This window comes from Dermacentor andersoni, chromosome 4, assembly GCF_023375885.2.
Source record: "Dermacentor andersoni chromosome 4, qqDerAnde1_hic_scaffold, whole genome shotgun sequence".
In the NCBI taxonomy this organism is placed as follows: Eukaryota; Metazoa; Arthropoda; class Arachnida; order Ixodida; family Ixodidae; genus Dermacentor; species Dermacentor andersoni.
Genome location: NC_092817.1, coordinates 61,742,247 through 61,748,246, shown reverse-complemented (window position 1 = coordinate 61,748,246; position 6,000 = coordinate 61,742,247). Strand labels below are relative to the sequence as shown.

Sequence of the window (6,000 nt, the reverse complement as noted above, 5' to 3'; positions counted from 1 at the left end):
GCAGTGCAAAAAGTATATGTGTAAAAACAGCCGTAAGGATTTATTGGAGCTGAGAATAACCAGCTGCGAGCGTTGTTAGAGCGTACTCAAGACAGCTGCGGCTTGTTCTTGGAATGGTTGTGGGGTTGATTTAGCGATTGTGAACAACGAGGAGTCATCAACGACGATCTCTCACTTTGATAGCATGGACAGACAGAAGGTATGTTCAGTTGTGCCCAGTACGCGGCGATACGAACGAACACCCTTGTCTTTAGCACGAAACACAACGTGTCGTTTAAAGGGAGATGTTAAGTTAAAAGATGGTAAGTTAGCAAGTGCCGGGAGTTCGCTTAAGGCGAGCACTCGCTCACGCTCCAGTGTCGATTCTCCATTTTAAAAATTGAAAAAAACCTGTAAAGAGAGCCGTCTTTCTTTTTTTTTTTCCTTTCCCTTCCAAAAACTCGGTCAGCCGCCAACAACGCGAAGCGTCGCCTCCACGTCAATGCTTTTCTCTGGCTCGGAGAGCAGCGGAGGGTGGAAGCGAGCGAAGAGCGGGGATGACAGTCGTGGGTTGAGGGAGGAAAGATGAACGAGAGGGAGTTGAATAGAGGGAAGGAAAGAGAAAAAAAAAAAACCTCGTCTTCGCGCGCAGCGACGGCGGCACATCCAGTCAGTCCACTCGACAACAGCGCAGCCGCCGGTGGCTCCTCTCTCCGATCCCGCGAGTAGTAGCGCGAGAGGCGGGCAGCGAGCGGCGTGGTGTGCCCGTGTGCTCTCTCTTTCGCGAGCCGTAGAAGCACACGGCGTGGTGGTGGCGGGAAAAAACTCGCGCGCCTTCTCCCGTTCCTCTTGGTGTGGATTACGACGCAGGAAGGGAAACGGACAGCGGCGATAGAGTGACACCGGATAGCCGACGTTCAGGTGAGAAACTGGCAGAATGAATGCGGAGGAATGGTCGCCAGTAGTGGTAGCAGATTCACAAAGCTCGCCGTACGCTACACCGTTTTGAGAGAGCCGCTGTCAGGGGGCAATCGTTACAGCGAGGGTAATATCATCGAATGCTGCCAACTAGTGGCAAGCACTTTTCATGAAGGAAGATCTTTCAAAAGTTGTGCACTCCGGGTCATCGGTGAACGAAGCTGGTACATCGCGCGCAGCTACTGTCACTGCGAATTGCGGTGGTGGGCACAGAGAAAATGACGCGGATATGATCAGACAGTCAGCGTGGGCTCTGTCCTCTGTCTTCTTTTACCCCGTTGTCATCACGTAGCAACTGGTTTCTAGTCGTTAAGTGACTAGTCGACGATAGTGTACATCTCCTTACGATTAATGAATAGCCTTGCAATAATTCAGTCATCAAAATTTTCCTGTTCACATATCAAGTCAAAAGTCGAAAGTGCTTCCTAAGGACGAGAACCAGTCAATAGCGATAGCGAACATGCTGCTAGCAAACGCAACTGGCCAATGTTGCACACTTCTAACGAACTAAGAGATTCGTGAATTTTTCGGGTATATTCGGCCTGTTCTGTGAAGCCGTCACCGCACACGCACGGTTCGTTAAAGAGAAGAAAGAATATTCTGCGCGTATGTCCGCGCGTTTGACGCGGAGATGAGCAGCTTTTGAAGGCGATGGCAAACGAACCGGAAGTGGCAATTGGGAGTTTGAACTTGACCTAATTTTATGTGCTTGAGACTGTGTTCACTTTTTGCACTGTTTTCGGCTCTTGCACTGCTTCGTAACGCTTTGCAGAGTGCGCTAGTCGCATGATAAAGTGACGATTGATACGGATTTGCGTGACATGGCGCGCACGGACCACGATTTTTACGCGTGACCTTCTTGGACAGAGAAAAACTGATAACAATGCTGCATGCCCGTTAGTTTTTCTTTGCACGCGGTAGAACGCGTTCGCGCATATTGACTGTTAGTGTGGAGTGGTGTTAAGGGAGTCTTCACTGCAATGCACAACTGCATGCACAATAAGCTCCTCGTAGAAGACCATCGTTGTGCGAAGCGCTATAGTGATTTCAATGTACATCGGATCACAGAGGGAACGCACGCTGTAATTGTTAGCAGAATCTAATTAGTCGAGTCGCAGCCTTCTTTCTTCTTAGATTATTCAATGCACTCTTGTGCTGCTGGCCCCTCTTGCCTATGCGTGATGAGCTATATTCCTCCATCGCTTTGATAGATGTGTTACCGGGCTGCTGAATAAGTACTGGAGCATAGCCCAGGTCGCCCCTGAGTGTCATAAGTATGACGTCAAAGTGTTATGAATAGCGTATGTAGCCCATGGCTTCCTTCATAAATACTCCCAGACAGCTGGGTCAAGTATTCGCCTCGGCCGCCTAAATATACACAGTGTTGCGGACGTCGCCAGTGAAACGCATCCTCAACCTCCCCAGTGGGCAGGTCGACAGGCGGGTGCAAGATTGATTTGTTTTCGCGAGGCATTGCGTCATGACCCGACTATATCCAAGCCCAGGACGATGAGCAAATGCGTAGCGTCTCGGTGCAAACGGGAAGGGGATTTGTTGAATCGACCACTCCTCATTTGGACGTCTCGTATCCTATAGCAAAACAAACGTTGAACATGAAGGGGGTGGGGCGAGAAAGCAAGGGAAGAAAAGCCTTCGCCTTTTTCTTTCTCTTTCTTGGGACTTCAACAAACTATATCTGGAAATATGTCCCGTATCCACAAATAATTTCGTACTACACTAAAGTTGTTCGTAAATACACGCTCGCAGCGGTGGCTTATAGCGGCTAGGGTGCGGCGCTGCTAAGTGCGAGGTCGCAGGATCGAGTCCCGGTCGCGGCGGCCGCATTCCGATGGGGTCGAAACGCAGAAAAACGCCCGTGTCCCCTGCATAGGGAACACGTTAAAGATCACGCGGTGGTCAAAATTAATCCGGAGTCCCCAACTACGGCGTGCCTCACAATCAAGTCGTGGTTTTGGCACCTAAAACCGCGGAATTCATTCATTCAGTCATTCGTAAAAACAAGCTCCAACTGAATGGGATAGCGGACATATGATTAACGAAGACGACTGTCCCATATAGCGAATTGTTCTCATGAAAGAAAACCTTCACGAAATCTTCCCAAGTATTTATGAACGCAGTACAGTCATCTCGCGAAATTCGATGTCCACAAATTATTCCGGAATCCTAGCACAGCATCAAATCACCAAACGTAGAAGAGTCTGGGCCAAATTAGTCGTTTCCAGTATTTCCGCCAAGTATAGCAAGTGCTTCTAAACACTTCCATTTATCGACAGTACAGGTGTGAGCTCCTGGGGTTGTTTATGCCTGCAAAGGTAGCGTTGCTTTCTACGACACCTGCAGCCGACCATGAAACACCCGCTTTCTTTTATTTTATTATTCAATGCCAAAATATAACTACCATCTGATACCAGACAACCTGAATAGCTTTGCGAGTGTCCAAAGAGTGTGCATTGTCGGGTTTGAGTGCTGAATAAAGACTGGTGGTTGCCGTTGCGGTGTCGTCTTTTCTGGAGCTCAAAAATCTAAATCATAGCCATCAAAGAATCATGAATTATTCCATGTTCTCTATTCCAAGCCCTTACCGTGCCCTTCTTTTTGTATTTCCTCCGACGCATATCTTTGAACGTTTAACTCAAGTCTCTAGCCTTCCCAGTAATGATGTGGAAGACACCGAGAAAGCTGAATGGCCTTGCGAACGGACCAACGATATTGCCCTGACACTGCTACATAATCCCATATCGCCACTTCCCCAATCAGACGCCAAAGTATAATAGAACCCTAAGATGCAAAGCAGATTCCGGTTATCAAGTGCAATCACTAGCCAAGATCCGTGAAAGCCGGCGCTCTAGAAGCACTAATCATCTAACATCATAAAGGAGGAAGCAAAACACTCTATATTCGCCGGTAATACATGCAATCATAAGGTATGACCGTCGAAAGCTATCAGTTGAGGTTCACTAATGGGTCATTTACATAGTACGACATTGTACCACACGAAGCACACATTGTTTGCCCATATAGCGTTTAGCGGGGAAAAATATCCGTTTAAACGTGATTACAGTAATCTGACGCACCAATCATTTGATGCGCATGTAAGGAACGGAGGCTTGTAAAGCAAGGCGCAGGTGGCATCCGGTAGCGCACGCTGCTATGCAAACACCCGTCGAAGACGTCGGTCAACAAGAAGGAAAAAAAAAAGGAAGTCGCCTTATCGTCATACAATGCATTACTAACTACAACAAATTATCTAGCGAGCGATATTGCGGTGACGTCCCGCAGGCGGTCAGCAACGCTATAGCAAACATAATCCAAGATCCGCCTGGGCATCCGTTCAGTAGGAGTAGTCAACTGACCCGCCTCCTCCCGAAGGAGACCGAGCCAATCCAACGGCCCCCATCCACCGGTATACGCAGGCATGAGCATCTGCCGTCGTCGTCATCATTTTTTTCTGTTTGCTTCCGGGAGCTCGTGCGCGTGGCGTGCGTGCTGTTCCTCCGCCCGAAGCAGCCGCTCACGCCGCCTTTTCCCGCGCGTGGTCTTCGTGGAAAGCCGCACTGTACGGAGAAGAAGTGGTTTTTCGGCTCGCTGCGGCAGGCAGCAGGCTGCGAACGTGCACTTTCTTTCTTCGCCGCGCACCAGAACGCAGACTACGCGCACCATAGTGTACTCTCTAAAACCGTGCAGTTGGCGTACAGCTGATCGGCGTATAGTCCATCGTGGTGGTGGTTCAGTGTGTGGTGGTTCAATCCGTTGGGGTGGTTCGTGGAGGCCCGAAACTACGGTTTCGATTCCTGCTACGGGAAAGGCATAGCAACAACAACAAAATCTCTCTCTCTCTCTCTCTCTCTCTCTCTCTCTCTGTCATTGCGTTGTGGCAGCTGCATTCCGGTACAGCCTCATTGTAGAGATGATGGCGCGCTCATAAGTTGTGCACAGGTTAATGAAATTTGGGTAGTCCTACGGCACCTTCTACGGCGCCGTTCCCAACAGTCGACTCCGCTCCGGTTGGACGCGATACATCGCTGCCAGTTTGGAACAGATGTCATTCGTATGTCATTCTGCAGCTGGGCTTTCAAGTTATGTGCAGCTAAACCAAAGTGGTGATTTATTTCTCCTAGCGACAAGAAAAAGAAAACTTGAAATCTCAAGAATACCTAATTCGCAATCAAGAATATATGCGGAATAGAATGACACGGCAAGTATCCAATGCTGAGATAAAATAAGAGAACCGTTCTTGATCGGCCAGCATCTGTGCGCTTATAGATACGTTGACGGATGCTCACAGTTGCGACAGGCAGGGGCTAAGGCCAATCACCTTTACGCATAGAGCGTCCTGGGGTCTCACGTACACACAGATTTTTTTTTGTTTGACGGAAATTTTGTCGCGTCCCACGCATCCTGTAAATATAGGCGCATCCTGCAACGCCATACGAATCATCAAAATACATTCTAGAGCTACCAGACAAAAAAAAAAACAATGCTAACTGCAGGTGAGTAATTTTCTTTCGTCGCATCCAACCCTGTTGGCACAACAAATCAATGCGAAATGATAGGGAGCTTTAGAAATCAGGAGCCCTATGTTAAGGAACGCAATCCCCCAGGCGTACTAAAGAACCTAAAGAGAGTGCAAAACTACACAGAAGGCGTGCAAAGAAGTTTGCCTTTTTGGGGGCGCTGTTTCTAAAGCTCCCTAAATGAAAACACGTATTGCATACCAGATTAAATCAAACAGGCTATGTGACTATTTGTCACGGCACCGTCTCAGAGGGGATGCCAATAAACCGTCATCTTCACCTAATAGGGTCTGGTGCGACCGATATGACCTCTACTGAGTTCAGCTGCTGGTTAGCTACCGCCTGCTGTAGTGGTCACAATACTGCACCGTTTTATTGAGACCGGGTCGGTCCGCGAGCGCATACACGCACGCACGGGAGGTGGTGGTGCCCGAGAGGGTAAACGAGGGGGCCGGGCCCGACGGCATCTTTTTTTTTCTTTTAGTCGGGGCCCGCCGCAGGTGTGGCG

General features: G+C 49.0%; 1 protein-coding gene across 1 annotated transcript in view; it reads left to right on the top strand.

The window, feature by feature from the left end:
- Positions 1 to 212: 212 nt before the first annotated feature.
- The window catches only part of LOC126536201 (uncharacterized), a 93,618-nt gene continuing 87,830 nt past the window's right edge, over positions 213 to 6,000 (top strand). The window contains exon 1 of the mRNA XM_050183090.3: positions 213 to 900. The gene's annotated coding sequence lies outside the window, so the exon portion shown is untranslated. The remainder of the gene's footprint in view (positions 901 to 6,000) is intronic.